Source organism: Aotus nancymaae, unplaced genomic scaffold (genome assembly GCF_030222135.1).
Source record: "Aotus nancymaae isolate 86718 unplaced genomic scaffold, 86718_ANA_hifiasm-v0.15.2.pri h1tg000076l, whole genome shotgun sequence".
Lineage (NCBI taxonomy): Eukaryota > Metazoa > Chordata > Mammalia > Primates > Aotidae > Aotus > Aotus nancymaae.
Genome location: NW_026988491.1, coordinates 4,582,535 through 4,600,618, shown reverse-complemented (window position 1 = coordinate 4,600,618; position 18,084 = coordinate 4,582,535). Strand labels below are relative to the sequence as shown.

The window sequence follows — 18,084 nt, the reverse complement described above, 5'->3', positions numbered from 1 at the left end:
GCTCCCCACCCCCAGCCCGCCCCTTCCCGCCGCCGGCCCCTGAGCGGCCGCCCCAAACCTGCCTGGGGCTCCTTCTCCCCTTCAGCCCCATTCCCCTTTACCCCTACGGCTCCCCTCTGATGACTGGCTCCCCTCACCCTAAGTCTGCAGCCACCAGGACCAGAAAGGGTGTTGGTTGCAGGGGTCCTCCTTCCTGCCCCTTGGCTCACCTCTCAGTCATCCCTGCACCAGGAGCGGAGAGCCGAGAACTAAGGACAGGAGACCCAGAGAGATGAGACCGGCCCCAAGCACCTGGGTCCTCAAGAAGAATCACCTTTACAGTGCCAGAGGCTCCAAGGTGGGGAAACTGAGGCTGAGAGAGGACACTGACCAAGGTCACAGGGCTGGGGCAGCAGGTAGGAGCTGGGTACAGGTCTGGGGTAGGCTTCCTGTGCTGTGGCTGATACCCTGCAGCTGACCTTGCTCCCCACAATGGGGCCCCAGTCCTGGACCCTTCCCAAGCCCCTACCTTTCAGCTTGCAGAGGGGGAGCCAAAGTGTCTCATGGCCCCCAGCGCAGTGCGGGACACAGACAAGGCCTGGTGCCTGTGGGTCTAGTGTGAGGGCCTGCCAGTTCACATAGCTCTCAGGTCAGACCTACTGTGTGTGCAGGGCTTCCCCAGGCCCCCGGGTACGTGTGAGCGTGGGGGTGGGGGCAGATGTTTGAGGGAGCAGCCTTCATATGTCGTCTGCTATCCGTGGGGGTGTGTATGTGCCACTGGGCATGTGCAGATGTGTCTGTGACTCCATATGCAGATGGACAAATATCGGGAGTGTGTGGCCACCTGTGTGTGCCAAGATTGTACGCTGGCAAGTCAGGGGAGGTGTGCAGGCTGGGAGTGGTGTGGGCATGTGTGTACAGATGTGCATGGGAGGGGCTGGCCTTCTGGCCTGGCTGTGGCCCCAGCTCTGGGAGCTCCCCTGAGTCCCTCTATCGGGACCACCTCCCTGCCCTCTTTGATCCAATCAGCTAAAGGTCCCAGCAGGAACGCTGATTGCACAGCCCTGCCCAGCCCTGCCCTGCCCTTCCCAAGCTGATTACACTTTTCTGCTTGTTTCTGTTTTTGTTACTGATTAATCACAGCCTTGTCTCAGGGTCTGGGGAGAGGGGGCTGAGTGAGAGATGCTAGCCCCAGCCAGGCGGGGTTGGGCCAGCCTGGGCCAAGCACTTCCTGGGTACTGCTCTGGAGGGACCTCCTAGAAACATCTGTAACCTGCAGAGGAGCCAGGAGGGACCCCAACTGTCTGTTTGTCTCCCCAGGCCTCTCTGGGCTAGCTGGCTGCTCACTAGGACCTGGGGCTGGAGGTGAGAGAGACCCCAGAAAAGCCCCCACCCCACTCCAGAGCTCTCCTTGCCCACCCGTCCCATTGTCCGAACTTCCGCCACTAGAGCTGAATGCCTTGAGCTCCCCCAGTGTTTTTGATGTAGCAGAGACATGAGGGAGAAGAAAGAACCCAGCACCAAGAGCCAGGCAGATTGGGGCTTCTGCATCCACCATCTCCTCACCGTGGGACTGCAGTCATGTCCCTTAACCTGCCATGGCCTCAGTTTCCCTACCTGTGAAGTTAAGGTGGCAATGTCGCATCCCAGGCAGCGGTGAGGATGAAGAGACAACATAGGAAAGGGGCCAGGCAGCACTTCCCTGAAACTCTTGGGAGTTTCCTATTAGCATAAACATCCCCCCCAAGGAATATAAATTAATAATAATTACAGCTTCGAGTATTGATTGAGAGAGAGAGCCGCAGTGGCAGCTCAGTCGTTCCACGTTTACTAAGTGTCCAGGCTGCGCCGGCCCAGGTCCATCAATTCTAAATCAGAACCCTTGGGCCAAGGGAGGGTGGGCTAGAGCCTGCTGAGAGGCTGGCTGTTTGCTGTCCAGGTGGAGATATATATATATGTGGTTTTTTTTGAGGTGGAGTCTTGCTCTGTTGCCCAGGCTGGAGTGCAGTGGCGTGATCTTGGCTCACTGCAACCTCCGCCTCCCAGGTTCAAGCGATTCTTCTGCCTCAGCCTCCCAAGTAGCTGAAACTACAGGCACATGCCATCACGCCCAGCTAATTTTTGTATTTTTTGTAGAGACAGGGCATCACGTTGGCCAGGTGGCTCTCAAACTCTTGACCTCAAGTGATCCGCCTGCCTCGGCCTCCCAAAGTGCTGGGATTACAGAAATGAGCCACCACGTCCAGCCCATGGTGGCTTTTTTTTTTTAAACAAGTCAAGGGAATTCCAGAGGTCAGGAGGAGGGTGGGCAAAAGGTCAGAAGTGTGAGAGGGCCTCTCTTAGCTCTGAAGGGCAGGTCTGGGTCTGAGTTCCCCAGATCTCCCATGCCTGGCACTAGGATGGGCTAAGGTGGCTGGGGCTGGATGAACATCTGTCCAATGAATGAAGGAGAGAATTAGTGAATGAACGACTGCCCACTTACCCACCCGCCCTTCGGCATTGCAGCCCCGTACTCTCCTCTGTGCGTCACAGGGGAGCAGATGGCATGATCACAGGGTGTGAATTATGTCTGTCGCTCCCCCATCTGGGGAAGGTGCTGCTGCCATCACACTGCACTCCCTGGGGTGCCCACCAGGAGATGTCTGGGCCTCAGGTCCTCCCCAGAGGGGTTCTCCATGGTCCTCGCTGACTAATCGTTGGCTCAGGGGCTAGGGAGAAGTGACTCGCTGAAACCTGTGATTCTGGGGGGTTCCCCAAGTGGCAAGGAGACAAGGGGAGAGAGGTTGGAACTGCCATGTGCAGAGGCCAGCCCCTTCCCTCCCTGAGACTGGAGCTTGCTCCTTTCAAGAGTGGCATAGTCCCTGCCCTCCCTGGCCAGAGACCTCTTGTCGGAGGCCAGCATCCTCTTGCTACATTCAGCACCAGGGAGAGTTCCAGGCAGAGCCCGGGGCCCAGCTGTGTAGCGTGAAGCTGTGGAGGGACCCACTAGAGCTGACCAAAGCTTTCAATGAACCCATTGTCCAGATGACGAAATCAAAGTCAAGTGGATGGAAGCATCCAGTTCAAGGTCATGCCAGGACCAGTGATTGCAGCCCTACCAAAGCCAGGGGTCCTGCTGGGGGAGGAGGTACTGGAGGAGGAGAGGTACTGGTGGTAGGGAGCAGGTGTCCAGGGGGGGCAGAGTCTATGGCCTCTGCTCCTTGGCTGAGGAACAATATTGTTCTGAGAACCCACTGGGGACAGTGTCTGGAGGTGAATAAAGTATTCATTGTCCGGGCAAACTCCTGAAGTCGCCTAATGAATAATGAAATTTATAGACTCGAAGATGCAGACTGGGTTGGGAGGGGGTGCAGGCCAGAACCCAGAGGCCCCAACTGCTCGGATCCCTGCTGTTCTCTGGCCACCCCCCTCTGAATGCTCACATGCCCAGCTCCTGAAGGTGACGGGAGTGGACAGGACAACAAGGAACAGAGTCCATGTGAGGGAAACAGAATGAAGGGGACAGGCCCTTGAATTTGTTGTTCCTTGGGGGCAGGAACTTGGTGATGGGAAAAGAGCACTGGACTCAGAGTCCAGTGTGGCTGGGATGAAGCCTGACTCCTGTTACCAGCGCTATGCCCTGAGTGTAGCCCTTGCCCTGACCTCAGTTTGCTCCCCTGTGAAATGGAGTTGATGCTGCTGCCACCACATAGCCTGCTGCGGGGATCTGCTGAGGTGACAGTGCCTGGTACTGCTGTCCGAGGCTGGACCTGCTGAGCCTCCCTCTCAGGCTTAGGACCCAGCTGCAGAGGGTGAAGCTGTAGAGGGACCCAGGAGAGCCGGCCAAGGCTGTCAATGAACCCATTGTCCAGACCAGGAAATCAAAGTGAAGAGGGTGTAAGCATCAAGTTCAAGGTCATGCCAGGACAATCTCCCCTGGCTGCACTGGGTCCAGCTGGAAGGGAGGGGAGACATGGTCCCCAGGGGAAAGAAGACCCCAGTTCTCAGGGCAGGGATGATGTCAATAACTGCAAAATCCTGGCTCGCCCTGGCACACGTTCAAGTGCACGGCCCTGCATCCCCCCAAAAGTTCTGCTCCTGTTGGTCTGGGCTGGGAGCAGAACCTTGGGAGGAGTATTCTTTAATGCTCCTCTATGTGCTGCCAGGCTACAGCCAGGGTTAGAACCAGTGCTCCAAAGGGAAAGTCCTGGTGTGGGAAACTGATTCTGGATAGGGGTGAGAGGAGCCTGGGGATGTACCACTTAGGAAATCACGGAGATCCTGTCCCTGGTGTCCTCTGGGCCTCCATCTATACCCGGGACCTGGCCAGGCTGCTGGCTGGGAGGCTGGCCCAGGGATCAGAAACTTCACGGATGGGAGGGGGACCATGGGTACTGCAGGCCTAGTCCTTGCTCCCTGTCCACTTCCTGAGTGACAGCTGTGGCAGCTGGCAGGAGGCGAGGTGTGCGGCAGCTCCTAATTGCTCTGGGCTCCCAGATCCCTGCCTCAGTCTGTTGCCTCTGATGAGACACTCGACCAACTCGCCTGGGGCGGCTGCTCCTTGAAAAGAGGCCTCAGCCCCTGTCGGCCTGGGCCTTAGCCTTGGGTGATAGGTGGACGAAAGTCACCTCTCCTTGGCAGGTTCTGGAGCAGGGTGAGGCTGGGACCCTGCAGTCCCCCAGGGCCCTGTCCCCCTCCTCTCTGCATCTCTCTGTGTCACATAAAGGGCTTGCTCATAAGCCACCTCTTCAACCAGGAGCCGCGCAGGTGCTGAAATAGACAGACTTCAGGAGTTTGCCAGGTAGATGAATATTTTATTCACCTCCAGACATTGTCCCCAGCAGGTTCTTGGAACAATATTGTTCCTCAGCAAGAAGCAGAGGCCATAGATTCTGCCCTCCCTGAATACCCGCTTCCCACCACAGGCAGCTCCCCCTCTCCTTCTCTCCCAGCAGGAGGCTGAGATCAACAATCCCAGGATGACCTTGAACTTAGTGCTTACGCCCTCGACAATGGGTTCATTAAAATATACAGGTGCTGCCAGGTCAGCTCTGTGGCCTTGCCTAGCACACCCTGTCCCACCAGGTGGCACAGGCATGGCTTCCTTAAAGGGTTCATCATCAGAGGTCCCAGGGCAAGTCTTGGACCTCTGAGTTTTGGTGCCTCACCTGGGAATAAGGACACCTGTTTCTCAGGTGAGCACAGGATGAGTAAGGGATGAGAGACGTTGAGCCCAGGGCCCAGGACACCGCAAATATTCTGGCCTTGGCATGCCATGGACCAGGAACCTTTAGCACACCCGCCTTGGGCTGAGCGTTCACGCTGTGGCTGCCTCCCCATCTCTGGCTGACTGGACTCTTCCTGCTGCCCTGCCCTGCCCTGTCCCTCTCTCTTTGTGGAAGCACTTCTAGGGTAAGGATGGAGAGCAGGGGACTGAATGTCTAGAATTCTTTCCGAGGAGGACCAAATGATTAATCTGGCTTCAGTTATCCTGTCAAACCCTGCCCCTTCCCTGTGTGTGACCTGCTGTCTTTGCCTGCCACCATGTGGCCTGGGTGCAGCCTCTGTTTGCACACCTCCAGAGACAGGGAGCTCACCCCTCTGGAGGCAGTGGCTAGAATTCATGGAATCCCTGGGCTTGGCCTTTGTGCTCAAATATCTTTCCTGTTTTGAGACAAAGCACTGGGGGCCCTACAGGGGCACCTGCCCATCAGCTGGGAGAGGGACAGTACTAACCTGTGATACCGCATCAAAGTGGCACCTCTCTCCAGAGTGGGGGGCAGCCTGTGAAGTTGGCACCCTGAGCCTGTGGCAGAGAGAGGAGCAGGGGAAGGAGAGCAGGGGCAGCAGGGCCCAGGCTTTCAGATGAGCACAGCCCCAACCCTTGTCCCAGGGCTCAGCTGCTGAGAGCAGCCTGACGCTGAGAGTCTGGAACATAGAATGGATGAGTTTTGTCTCCAGGGAACATGAGGGAGGCCCAGACTTGAGGATCTGCCAGGGAGAGGCTGGGCTTGGGGAGCCCCTGCACCCCCTGCCACCAGCAGATCTACAGGCACCAGGGACTAATCCTGTGGAGTCCCTGATGTTGAAGACTGGGCCGGAGTGAGGCACGAGGGCCCCAGGGGTGGTGGATGGGGGAATAAGGTAGACCCACAGCCTGGTCTGGCCCCCAAACCATGGGTCTGAGGATGGGCCTTGAGGCCTGCGGTGCCCCATTTGTGTCGAGTCTAAGTGATGATAAAATCGACAGCAGTTTAATTGGTAATTTTAATCCTGGACAGAGCAGTAACAGCGTTACTAATTGGATCGTTAGAGATTTGTGCTTTATAGCTGTGTAATTAGAGGAGCTGCAGGGGTCCGGGTGAGCTAGGGGGCTGTGCGGGGGCCAGGGGCAGGGAGCAGGGGCGGGGCCCCTTTCCAGGCTACAATGGGGTCATTGCTAGGACCTCCTGCTCTTCTGCTGCTCCTGGGGAAGCCAGATGAGTGGGGCCTGGCCAGGGGTTTACACACTGCTCCTCCTAGACACGGGATCCCATCAGGTCAGGAGGAAGAGGGTCTTGAGGGCATTTCACACAGGGACTCCAAAGCTCACTGTTCAGGTCCCTACAGGTCAGGGTGGGGGGCTCCCCCTCCCTGTGTCCTCACACGCCTGTCCCCTGGGCTTTCTGGGGCTCACAGGACTCTGCAGCCCGGCCCATGGCCGCAGCCTGTACAGGCAGAGCACAGCCCTGTCCCCTGGCGCTGGTGGCTTCCGGGCACTGGGGCTCCACAACCTGTCTTTATTTTAGAATAGGAAGGGCTCTTAGATCCTGTCCTCAATCATTTCTCAGATGAGGAAACTGAGGCCCAGGAAGGAAGGGGACATCCTGTGTGCACTAGGATGTGCACACACATCCTAGGTGTGTGTGTGACAGCCATGTGCACTAGTACACAAGTGTTTGTTCTATACCTGAGGGAGGGGGCCCATGGGCTGACTGTCCGGAGTGTGGAGAGGGTCTGAGGTGGCCCAGCCTCTGTCGCAAGCTGCAGGACAGACATTGGAGGTGCCTTGCTGGGGGGTGGGCTGGGCGGAGCGTTCCTTGGATTGAGTTCATAAAAGGCTAGACCTGTGCCTGCACTTGGCAAATACCTGCTGGGTGGACAAGCAAAAGAAAAAAAAGGGGGCGGGAGGGAGAAGAGGAGGACAGGCAGACGGCAGGGGGCCTCTGTCACTTGCTTGGACTGTGGTCCTCCAGCCCCTCCCACTGACCCTCCAGCATCTCCCATTGGCCTCCTAAGCTACCACCAATCACCGCCTCAAACTCTTCAGGGCTCCTTCCCAGTCCTCCACGGGCTCCCACGCTACTCCAGGGAAGAGCCGAAGTCGGCAAAGTCGCTCCAGGGCCCACAGTGTCTCCCTCCTCACCTCTCTGCTCTCACCTCCTTCCCCAGCTCACCTGCTCTGCTGGCCTCACCTGGAAGGCACACTCTCACCCCAGGGCCCTTGCACTTGCTGTGTGCGCTGCCAGGAATAATGCTCTCCTCCCAAATACACTCGCTTTTTCAGGTCCTTCCTCCCTCCCTCCCTTCCTTCCTTTCTTTTCTTTCTTTCTTTCTCCCTCTCTCTCTTTTTCTTTCTCTTTCTTTCTTCTTTTCTTTTTTTCCTTCCTTCCTTTCTTTTCTTTTCTCTTTCTTTCAGAGTCTCACTCTGTCACCCAGGCTGGAGTGCAGTGACACAATCATAGCTCACTGCACCCTCCGCCTCCTGGGCCTCAGCCTACTGAGTAGCTGGGACTACATGTTCATGCCACCACATCTGGCTAATTTTTAAAAAAATTTTGCAGAGATAGAGATTCTCTATGTTGCCCAGGCTGGTCTCCACCTCCTGGCTCAAGCGATCCTCCCGCCTTGGCCTCCCTAAGTGCTGGGATTGCAGAGTGGGACCCATCTCGCCCAGTCAAGCGATCCTCCCGCCTTGGCCTCCCTAAGTGCTGGGATTGCAGAGTGGGACCCGTCTCGCCCAGTCAAGGTCTTTACTCAAAAGTCACCTTCTCCCTGGATCTTCTCTGAAGACCCTGGCTTAAAAAGAAAAAAAAAAAAACACAAACTGCTCACTTCTCCCCACCTGCTTTCTTGTCCTGGCCTGGATTCCCCGCACAGTGACACTGCACACTCCTTCCTTGCCTGGGGCTGGCTTTTGCTCACCGTCTCGTCCCTGGTGTTGGGCACACAGTGGTGCTTGGAGGAAGAGCTGGAGGCTGCCTGCAGGAGCGGCCCTGGAGGCAGCACCAGGTGGGGCCAGGTGTGCGGGTTTGGGGGCAGGAGTGGTGGCTGAGATTCCCCTGCTGTGAACACTTTTCTTCCGGCTGCCCCATCTCCAACCTGTCCCCCACCCATCCCCCTGGCAGCAGCTCAGTCAGAAGACAGCGCCCCAGCGGCCTACATCAGCACATTACATGGTGAGGTGCGGGGTTGCGGAGATAAAAATCTCTGTCCTCCTGCCAAATGCCACAGAGCCGTGCCACCTCGGACCTTCCTGCCTGACCTCCACTCCCCTTCAGCCAGGTCATCCCTCCTTCAGGCTCCTGCCAGGAGAAGTGGCTACCTCTGGGGGATGGGGCTGGGGTTTGGGGTCCCAAGAAGACCGCTGTGCCCAGGCAGGTGTCAGCGCCTGACTTCCCTCCCAGGGGCACAGAGTGGTCGCACCCGAGCCCAGCAACACCCCGCCCAGCTGCCTGGCCCAGCCTCCTTGTCCTGGCCAGGTGATGTATGGCCCACTCGCCCTGCCAGGAAGCAACAGCAGATGGACGGGTAGTGCCAGGGTGGGCTCAGAGCCAGGAGTCTCGAGCAGGGGGTGGGGAGAGGCCTGGCTGTGGAGACAGTCATTCCCGGAACGCCACCTCCCTGACCGAGGGCAGGACAGCGAGTGCAGGATGTTTCGGGCATGGCTCCCACGCCCTGGCCCTCGGCATCGGGGAGTGCACTGAGCTAAAGGTGGGGGCTTTTTGCCCTGCATAGTATCCCTCCAGGCCTCAGTTTCCTCATCTGTAAAATGGCAATGAAGCCCCTCTGGAAAGAGGGGCGGGGACCAACTGAGAGAATGCACTCAAAGCAGAGCCCCGAACCCAGCACCTCAGGCCTGTCCCTAAATCCCCGCTTCCTCCTCCCGTAACTCCCCACCAGAGCCCTGGCCCCATCTTCCTTTCCTGGCCTTTGGGAGAATCCCACAGCCAGACATGAACAGGACCTCGGAAAGCCAGTTCGGCCTCGCTCCAGCTTTCCAGGAGGGAAAACTGAGGTCTGGAGAGAGGAAGGACCTATCCAAGGTCAGGCGGGAGGGCTGGAGAGGCCCCTCGTGGTAGCTGCTGCAAGACGCCCCCTCCCCACCGTGGACATGTGCTGGTGTGTGTCGGCTGCTTTGGCTGCCCAGCAGGTGGGGAAGGACAGGCAGGACAGCGCTGGGCACAGGGAAGGGGGCTGGGGGTGCTGGTGCAGCTGCAGCGGCCGAGTCAGGATGCGCCAGACGCTTCCGTGGGCTCTGTCTGCGTCCAAGGAGACCAGGACACTGGGAGGACGGACGGTGTGTCCTCGCTAGCTGGGACCGGAGGAGGGATGGGGGAGCAGGAAGGGGGGTCATTCTGGGAACCGGGGCTGCCGTCTGCTCACCTGCCCTGCTCCCCAGAGAAATGGGGACCGCATGTGGGCTCTCGGTGTCTTCGGGCATGTGACACCAATGTGCGTGAACAGGTCTGGGTGGATGTGGGCCTGTTGGCAAAGATGTGTGCATCTGTGGCTGGGTGTCTGGGTTCCAGGGTGGATGTGCACACGCAGGGTTCTGACACCCTGAGGACCCAGGGCCAGGGCAGATGCAGGTGGAGACATACATGTGGCGAGTGTGCGCATATCACAGGCAACTACACGGCGGTGTATGTTGCACATGTTACAGGTGCTCACTCCACACCCATCAGGCCCTGCACAAGCTCAGCCTCAGTCAAAAAAAACGGGGCTGGCCAGGCGCGATGGCTCATGCCTGTAATCCCAGCACTTTGGGAGGCCAAGGCGGACAGATTACCTGAGGTCAGGAGTTCGACACCAGCCTGGCCAAAGTGGTGAAACCCCCTCTCTACTAAAAATACAAAATTAGCTGGTTGTGGTGGCGGGCACCTGTAATCCCAGCTACTCAGGAGGCTGAGGCAGCAGAATAGCTTGAATTCAGGAGGTGGAGGTTGCGGTGAGCCGAGATTGCGCCATTGCACTCCAGCCTGGGCAACAAGAGTGAAAATCCATCTAAAAAAAAAAAGAAAGGAACAAGGGCAGCCCCCGCTTGCTAGATGGGGAAACTGAGGGCAGCAGCCTGCCCAAGGCACCCGGCACTCAGGTTCCTGCCTGGTCAATTCAGGAGAACGACCCTGCCCTGGCCTCCTCACAAGGTGGGCTGGGACAAGAAATGGGTCATGCTTTGGATTTATTCTTCTGAGCAGGGGCAGGACATGGGCTGTGGAATGGCAGGCATGGCAGGGCCTCTGCTCAGGTCCAATGGCCGGAGCTTTGCAGAGGGGTGTCCTACCTGGAGAGTCTCCTCTCCAAGCCTCAGTTTCCCCACCTGTAGAATGGAGCCCCTACTTCTCCCAGGCTCCTGCTGGGAAGTGCTGAGCCATGCCATGAAAGAGAAGTCTGGGGACCCAAGGTCACCTCAGGGGCATGGCGATGGTCCCGGCCACACCAGGTCGTACCCCAAACAGGCTCCCCTGCCCACCTGCCAGTCTGGGAGGGGAGGTGAGCCTGGGGGAGGGAAAGGGGGACTGAAGGGATTCCAGGCAGGGAGGCAGGCCTTCCGGTTCAGTTAGTGAAGGGATTTGTCATTTTAATGATGTGATATTTCTTGCCTGGCTCCTGTCAGTGGCGGCGCGAAGGGGACAGCTGCCTCCCTGAATGAGGAGGTGCTGGTGCTGGTGGGGGTGTCCTCAGGCTGCCCAGCCTCTCCAGGCTGAGGGGGAGGGCAACTGGACGCGGAGTCCAACGGGCCGAGAGCTCTCACGGAGCACGGCCTCCTGTCCAGCTCTGTCTCTGTCCCATGTAACATTTTGGATGAATCCTTCCCCACCTCCGAGCCTCAGTTTCCTCATCTTTAAAATGGGGCAAATGCAACCACCCCTGGCTTCTGTATGACCGTTGTTGCTTCCAGGCTTTCACATCCCTCCTCTGTGCTGGCTCTTCCAGTCCCTGCTGCACCAGGGCCCTCTGACCTGCTCTTGCATTTTTCTTTCCTTTTCTTTTCTTTCTTTCTTTCTTTTTTTTTTTTTTTGAGAGTTGCCCAGGCTGGAGTTCAATAGCACGATCTCAGCTCACTGCAACCTCCATCTCCTGGGTTCAATAGATTCTCCTGCCTCAGCCGCCTGAGTAGCTGGGATTACAGAAGCTCATCCCACCACCATGCCTGGCTAATTTTGGTATTTTTAGTAGACATGGGGTTTCACCATTATTGGTCAGGCTGGTCTCAAACTCCTTACCTTGTGATTCACCCACCTTGGCCTCCCAAAGTGCTGGGATTACAGGTGTGAGCCACTGCGCCTGGCCATTTTTGTATTTTTAATAGAGATGGAGGTTTCACCATGTTGGCCAGACTGGTCTCAAACTCCTGACCTCAAGTAATCTGCTTGCCTAGGCCTCCCAAAGTGCTGGGATTACAGGCGTGAGCCACCATGCCCAGTCTTCTTTTCTTTTTTTGACATGGGGTCTCACTCTGTTACCCAGCCTGGAGTGCAGTGGGGTGATCATGGCTCACTGTATCCTCAAAGTCCTGGGCTCAAGGGATCCTCCTGTCTCAGCCTCCCAAAGTGCTGGGGTTACAGGTGCACACCACCATGCCTCGCCTGCTCCTGAATTTAAGCAGACCCTCAGCAGGCCTCTCTCCCTGGCAGCAGCAGGGTCTTTTGAAAGTGCCAACCTGGCCTAGCGCCCTCTTCCCCTGGGGTGAGCCCAAACTGGCCTTGCTCCACATCTTAGCCTCCCCTGGCCCTTGCCCCCATCCCAACCCCGCCATCCTGAACTTGTCACTGCTGTGTAGACATGCCTTGCCCTTTCTCACATCCAGGCCTTTCTAGAAGCTGCTTCCTTTGCCCAGTGAAGACTCCTCACCCTGGTCCCTTGAGTCAGCTTGGAGGCTTCCCCTGGCTCGAACAGTCACCCTGTTTGCCCTGTGACTGCATTTGTCACATGGAGGGTGACGGCTGGTTTCCTGGTCCGTTTTGCTCACTGCTGCATTCTAGCACATAGTAGGCCCTGAGTGTATGTATTTGTTAAATGACTGAATGAGCAGCCTGCTGACCCTGGCGTGCAGCATCCAGAGTGTAGGAGGCGGTGACGGTGGCCCAGTGGGTGGCCCATCCATCAGCCTGACCAGATGGAGCTGAGCCCTTGGAGAGGGGAGAGGAGGAAAAGATCCATCACCCAACGGTCGGTCGGCGGGTGTGTGCGCGTGTCGCACCTGCCCCCCACGGGATCCTCATCCATCATGCTGTCCCTGGGATGCTGGCCGGGGGCCAGCCAGCTCCTCAGGGCGGAACCTTTAGAAAGCTGCTTCTCTCTGGTGCACAGGGGAAACTGAGGTCTGGAGAAGGGCTGCAGAGGTTTAAAGTGGGGGCTCAGGGGCCAGCTCAGAGTGACAGCTCTTGTGCGATTCACTTGTGTGACCCGGGTGAGTCTCTGGGAGACCACGTCCTCATCTCTGAGGACTGGAGATGCAGCAATGCCCCCAGGCCAGGAAGAGGAGGATGTGCAGAGGTGGGCATGTGCCTGGCACACAGACATGGCTCAGGTCAGGCTGGCCTGGCTTGGGGGTGTGACCCTGCCTGGCCCTGCCTCTTGGGCTGGCAGAGGAGGCAGTGGCTTCAAGCAGTGGCTTCAGGAGGGACTGCCTAATTGTCTGGGCCGTCATGGGGAAGGAGACTTTGACGGATGCTCCTCCTGGCCAGAGAGGCGCGGGGAGCGGGTGGCTGAGTGATGACCGGACCCGTGGTGATTACAGCTCAGCTGGCTGGACCAGCTGGCCAAGGGGACATCAGGCACCGGACTCTCTCCCAGCCCCCACACCCATTTGCTGGGAAGTCACCACCTCCCTCTTCCTCCTTCTCTGCATTTTAATTATAAAAACAAGCCTTTTCCAAGCCATCATTTCACCCGAATTGCACAGCAGCCTGGGGCGTGCAATGAGCCTCTCAGGCACTGAGATGCTCAAGATGGGTCAACAGACACTCGTTCATTCACTGATTAGATATGTCATGAGCACCTACTACGTGCCAGATGCTGGGCATGGTGTCGGGGACGAGGGCCAGACAAGCAGGCTTGGGCCACCTGCCCACCCCGGGCACTCTAGAGGTTACAGGTGGTTTGGGTCTGAGTCTTGACTCTGCAGAGGCTGCCAGATAAATGTGAATGTCATGGAACAGCATCTTTTCTCGTGGCTGGAGCTTCCTGGTGTTCAGGGTCTCACTCTGTGCCAGGCGCTGTGCAGGCAGTCCAAGTTCATTGTCTTACTCATCCACCGCAGACATCAGTGACCTCCAGCTGGGGGCCCCAAGCAAGGCACTTCGCCCCTTTGCGCTCCAGTTTGCTCAGTTCGAGTCAGCTCAAAGACTTCCTCTCATCAGAGGAAGTGGGTTTGGGCTCACTCCAGGGCAAGAGGATGCTGGGCCAGGTTGGCACTTTCAAAAGACCCTGCTGCTGCCAGGGAGGGAGGCATGCTGAAGGTCTGCTGAAATTCAGGAGCAGGCGAGGCATAGTGGCGTGCACCTATAACCCCAGCACTTTGGGAGGCTGAGACAGGAGGATCCCTTGAGCCCAGGAGTCTGAGGCTGCAGCTCAAACTTCCAGCTGAGCCAACTGGAATGCAAAGGCGTGAAGGGCCTTGCTTGGGGCACCCCAGCTGGAGGAGGCAGAGCAGCATTAGCGCCGCGGAGTTGGGCTCTTTCCTCCTCAGCAGGGAGCACTGAGCCCATTTCCACATCCCAGGTTCCTCCCCTGCCATGAGGAGGGGAAGACCAAGACCAGGACCACCCTTCCTTAGACAGCCCAGGCCGAGCCCCCTCAGGCTTCCCACTGCTGAGCCCCCTCAGAGGGCTGTGGGCTGCCCCCAGGCAATGTGAGGGGAGGGTCTTCTGTCCCACCCACTCTGAGCGGGGTGGGGCTGGGGGGATTCTTCTCTGAGGTTGAGTTGCTAAATGAGCCAGGCACATGAGGAGGATAGGGTTCAAGTCTCAGCTCCGAGAAGTCAGTGGGCCTCCCTGAGCCTCAGTTTCTTCCTCTGTCTCACATGGGGATAATGGTCACTGCATTGGGCTCTCATGGGGGTCCCTGGTGATGCTACCAGGTAAGGCCCTGAGTGAGAGCCACTGCCATTCACCAGGCCCTGGTGTCGTGAAAGGTCGCGGTCCCCTCTGGGGACTGCTGTGAGGATTAGGGAGAGACCGAGTGTGCCAGGGCCCACTCAGGTCACTGCTGATATTCTTTCATCTTCCCTAGGGCCTGGCCAGAGCAGGCATTCAGGAGATATGTGGCCCCAACCCCACGCACACAGGATCAGTGCTGGGGTTGGCACAGGGCCCATCAGCCAAGCAGGTGAGTCCGGGAGGAGCTGGGAGGCTGGTGAGGGGCTGCGCTCAGCCTGCGCTGCCCTACCCAGTGGAGCTGAGCCAGCTCTAATGAAGTGGGCTAGCCCCAGGCCACATTGATTTCACGTCTCCGTGGCCACTTCCTAGCTGGTAAATGTCACTGGAGAGTGCAGCCATGGCACCTGGCGTGCGTCCAGTAGTGAGTGGGGGCTGGCAGGCTGCCGGAGGGGTGGGGGATGCCCATGAAGTGCTGATACCAGCCCAGGGTCCCCAGAGCCTCTGGACTCTCCTGCCAAGCCCTGAGGAGGGGCTGCGCCCAGCCGGCTGAAGCTGTCACCCACCTGGGAACATCTGCAACCACCAGCCCCTCTCCCGCTGTCAACATACAACGGACTGACAGCCACTGCTGGCAGGGTCGCCCCTTTCTTCATTGTGGGGGCAGTTTAGCGTGGTCCAGAGATGGGTGCAGCTGCCCAGGGCCCAGGAGTCAAGGCACAGCTGTGTGAGGACCCCTTCTGGCCATGGCCCTCCCAATCCTGAGCTGTCTCCTTTGGTAACTGGCTCAGGACAAGCTAAGAGTAAACAGCCATAACCACACAGCGGCAGGGCTTGTTTAATAAACTCTCACCGCAGCTGGCACCGGCTCAGGACAGGTCCCTGTGATCTCATTCAACTCCACAGCGACCCTGTGGTGGATTCTGAATACCCTCCATTGCTCGGGAAGGGAAGGTGAGGCGGAGAGCAGCAATGGGGGGCCCAGACACCCTCATCCCCAGTTCACCCAAGGTCCTCATGGGACCCCTTCTCTGCCGCAGCTCCCCGCCCCCATCTTCCCCACACCTTTCTCCCCTTCCCCATCTCAGGAGCTGGGAGGTGAGGGGAGGGGTGGTCCGATGGCTATTGTTTTTCCTGTTCCTCCTAGGGAGCTGTGGGGAGGGAGGGTGGCTCTTATCCACATAGGTCTGGCCTCAGGGGAGGAGCTGGGCCTCCTGAAAGACTTGAGGCAGGGGCAGCCGGTCTCTAGGGGAGGGGTCCCAGGGAGACATTCACTCTTCACTGTCCCCTCCCCTGCCTTAAAACTTCTGTCCTCCTAGAACCTTGATCTCCAGGTCTGAGACCTGAAAACCAAGGTTCGCCCAACCCACTTCTATCCTAGACTCAGCATTTCCCAGGCACTCTAGAGCATCCGAAATTGCATCTGTAGACAGGACCGAGGGTGGCTAACACCAGTCCTGTCACCAGAGGATCAGGAGCAGCAGGCTTGGCAGACACACAGCAGCCACTGAGTCAGGCCCCCTGTAATGCTGTGACATCCAGGGAGAGACCTCACAGAGCCTCTAGCCCAGTGGAGGCCATCCTTGAGTATCCACAGCTCCCGGCTCCCTGGTGTCCCCCTCCCCGTCCCTTCCCTGCCTGAGGAGCTCCTGAGGGTGGGGTGTGTCTCTGAGCCCTGCCTTGCAGGGTTCTCCACGCTATGCCCAGCATGCACTGGTCACAGCAGGGAGGGGACTCTGGACTGGGCTGGGAGCTGCCCCTGCAGCCTTCTGAGGGGAAGAATCTGCCCCATCTGGGAGCTGCCCTCCCATCCTGGTGTTGCCAGGGGCCTTTCCTACGTGGTGTGGGGAGCCCTGGCATCCCCAGCCGCTCTCCCCCTTCCATGGGAAAAGAGGAGGGAGGAGAGAAAAGCCGTATTAATAAAAGAATAGGATACTGCACTAACCCCACAGCATGTGCGGCTCAGAATAGCAATGCGCTTTCTGAAGGCAAACAGAACTCCCCAGGTGTTAATGCAAATTCACTCCAGTTAAGATGAAAGAGGGTTGTTTCCCCCTTTGCTGGTTAATATGAAGGACTTAATAGATTCAGCCTCAGGAACTTAGGAACTCGGGCTGGGAGCAGAAGGCTGGGGGGTGAGGAGGGGGAAGGATGTAGGTGTGGGCAAAGAAGGGAGGTCCCATGGGTTTCGGGGCAGAACAACTGTCACAGCAGGCCTGGCCAACGCTGCAGCTCCTGCCACCACCCTCCGCCACCCGGGCTGACAGGCGCTGGGGCTGGCTGCTCAAGAAGAGGCAGCAGGAAAGCCCAGAGTGGCCGTACCAACCCCCGCCCTGGCACCTGCTGCCTTTCACTTGAGCTCGGGGGCTGGCAGCTCAGTGGCCCCTCCTGAATTTGTGCTAGAGGAGCGTGGGGCTAAGAGAAAGGAGGGGTGCTATGGAAGCTCTAACACAGGCCCCAGGCTGGGGTCCCTGCAGGGCACATGGTTCCACTCCAGCTCCCGGCCATGGCTGCAGCCGCAGCCATTCCTGCAGGATCCTGGGCCAGTCACTCCGGTTTTGGCTCCCTGGAAGGTGAAGCTGGTTTGATAGGGCTTTGGGGGACCTCAGGGGACCAGCCTATGGGGTTGGAAGCTAAGGGAGTCTCGAGTTACGCTGATCCAAACCTGGCCTTCTATAGCAAAGGCCTGGAAGCCTAGAGTGGAAGGGACTTACTCAAGGCCACCCACAGGCAGAGAGCTGCAGGGGATCAGAACCCACAGCCAGCTGGCCTGAAGTGTAGGCTGGACCCCTGAACTGCCCTCTGCTGGGACAGACAGGGCTCTGTCCTCCCTGAGTGGAACTCCTCTCCAGCCCGGGGCTCCAGGCTGAGCTGCTCATCCCAGACCACTTGACTTTCTCAGCTATATTGCCTGGGAATTAATTATCCTTTGCTGAAAAATCCCCAGGGTCCGAGCAAGGCCGCTGCTGGGTAGGGTGGAGACACCTGTGCAGCTCGCCGAGGCAGGGGTGTGTCAGGGGTCCTGGGGAGGTGCTGCCCAGCTCGGCTAGGGATAAAGGGAGACTTCAGGGAGATCCCAGAGAGGGCGGGCCTGAGGCCAGGCTGTCCCAGTCATGGGTCCATTCCACTCATCCAAATTTAACTCCTGGTTAAATTTACAGCAGGTGCCTGCCTGGGACACCTTAGCAGCCTTCTTTGCTTTGTTTACCGATTTAATTCCTTCAGATCAAAGGCTGCCCCTTCCTCCCTGAACAGGCAGACGGGGGAATGACATTATTTATATTGGAAATGGGCAAGGCTCCACGGGGACTTCTTCCTTATGCCTGATAAGAGAAAATTAGGTCACTACCGTGCCTCCCTGGCGTCTGCAGTTGGGTTTTTACAGCCCAGGTGCTCACAGGCTCAGGGAAGAGCTCGTGAGCAGAGTGTGGCCCACCTGGCTCTCGCCCACCCTCAGCGTCCAGTCAATTATTGACCTGAGCAGCGGGTACTAATGGGACAAAATAAGAACATCCTTCCCAGGCAGCTCCAGCCCGGAGTTATCTATCATTTCCTGGGCTTTGCAGCTGGCACTGGGCAAACACGGGCAGGGACAAACAGGCCAGCTGCAGGCTCATTAAGCTCGGGGTGCAGGTGGAGGGGATGGAGGCCACGGGGGGGCTGTGGTGGGCCTGATCCCTCTGAGTTGTGACATCCCCTGGGTCACTATGGCTCTTTTCTCTCCTTCCTCTTGCTCTCTGCCCCCCAAAGAAGTATTCAGATA

At 58.0% G+C, this 18,084-nt stretch overlaps 1 long non-coding RNA gene across 1 annotated transcript; it reads left to right on the top strand.

The window, feature by feature from the left end:
* The first annotated feature begins 43 nt into the window (after positions 1 to 43).
* On the top strand, positions 44 to 8,044 carry LOC135271290 (uncharacterized). Its single transcript, XR_010339414.1, has 3 exons — positions 44 to 395; positions 7,782 to 7,893; positions 7,967 to 8,044. It is a non-coding gene; the product is annotated as an uncharacterized LOC135271290 (long non-coding RNA).
* The last annotated feature ends 10,040 nt before the right edge of the window (positions 8,045 to 18,084 follow it).